The 1,569-nt window shown below is 28.9% G+C and overlaps 1 long non-coding RNA gene across 1 annotated transcript; it reads right to left on the bottom strand.

The window, feature by feature from the left end:
- Positions 1-495: 495 nt before the first annotated feature.
- LOC135118192 (uncharacterized) lies at positions 496-1,008 on the bottom strand. Its single transcript, XR_010277418.1, has 2 exons — positions 737-1,008; positions 496-645 (listed from the first exon to the last, which is right to left on the bottom strand). It is a non-coding gene; the product is annotated as an uncharacterized LOC135118192 (long non-coding RNA).
- Positions 1,009-1,569: the final 561 nt, after the last annotated feature.

The following is a 1,569-nucleotide window of genomic DNA, read 5'->3' as shown; positions in this document are numbered from 1 at the left end:
CCAAACCTTTACTGTTTCATGGTGTTATCAGACATACATTACTTTGGTAGTTACAAATTGCATTATATTTCAGAACACCAGGCTTACCCTCCGCCGAAACAAAAATCGTCTATTAGAATTGTTGAGAAATAATATAAGAATAAATTAAAATTCCGTAATAGGTAATAAAAATTCAATTAAAGTTAAAAATTATTACGAATGACGCAACACCAAAATAAATAATACATATAAAAATTTAATGCTAGAGTCTGGCCAACGAAAGCTGTCCAAGAAAAAAGGCGGCAATTTTAAAAAATCAAGAGCTGGCAGCCCCGGCTATACGCTGCTTAAACGGAGTTGATACTTATTATTATTCTAAACTAATAAGCGATATTTATATCAGTGTTTCATATCAGAACATTAGGACTATAACAACATTATTAAAAAATGCCATAGCATAGCCATTTTTTAACTTCTGCATGCATTGAAGTCCACAGGGATGAATTAAAGAAAAAGTTATTACAAAACGTTTATTTGATGGATTTTTTTCTAAGTACTGTGTTTCACTCGCAAACATTTCATTATTTTCGAGAGTTTTCAATTTCTTTACTGTTTCCGCAATTGTAAGTTTTGTTTCCTCGTAGTCGTTGTCCTCGTTAATATTATCTGAAAAGTAGATACACCGTGAAAACTATTGCGTTTTTTGCAAATAAGTCAAAAGTATCAAGATGTTTCAATGGAAATTCAAAAAACTAACCTAAAAGTAAAATGACTGAATCCAGTCGTCGTATTTTCTCTGCAAATTTCTGATTCAAATCACTTTTTACGTCTTTATATTTGTCAATCATAGTAAATAGAAGCTTTCTCGTCGAACTTTTGATTGTTTTCGGCATTATTTTATACAAAACCAATGAAAAAAAGATGAAATAAAATAACAAACTGACTTTTTAAGAAACGTCAATGGGACAATTTTGACAGTCCTAAAATATTGCCATATTAAAAGTTTAGAAATTAATTCGTGGTCAGCTTTCGTTGGCCAGACTCTAAAAACTTTCATAAAACTTAAATATCTTTTTTCTTAACAACAAAAACAAATTGAACCTATAATTTAAAATTAATAAATAAAATTGAAATAAGTTGCTATTAAAAAATAGGTATGTATATATAAAATTGGTATTCGATTATTTATAATAAATATCCGATTTAGGTATCGAATGCACGACGCTGATTGAAAAAAAAAATACATACTCCATTCCAAAGTCTACTTCTCTTTGATCTTGTAAATTGTTCATTTTTATTGTGTATTTTATATGCAGATTTTTTAGTTATTGAACATAAATAAGTGCACGAAATATATTGCAACGGATTGAAAATGTTATAAATATGACGTTTGTGTTGTGTTTGAGAAAGTGATGCGATTATTTATTGGTAAGTTTTCACCAAATTTGAAATGCCTAACTTTTCGATAGACTTAAAAACACCGTAATTATTATCTTTTTCTGAATTAACTGACCCCATTTGACCTTTGCACGTTGTTGTCAAATAAGTGAGCTCTAAAGTTATAGTTAAAATACTTCTGATCAGGCATTA

This window comes from Helicoverpa armigera, chromosome 19, assembly GCF_030705265.1.
Source record: "Helicoverpa armigera isolate CAAS_96S chromosome 19, ASM3070526v1, whole genome shotgun sequence".
Lineage (NCBI taxonomy): Eukaryota > Metazoa > Arthropoda > Insecta > Lepidoptera > Noctuidae > Helicoverpa > Helicoverpa armigera.
Note: the sequence above shows the minus strand (reverse complement) of the source record. Positions and strands in the feature narration are given on the sequence as shown.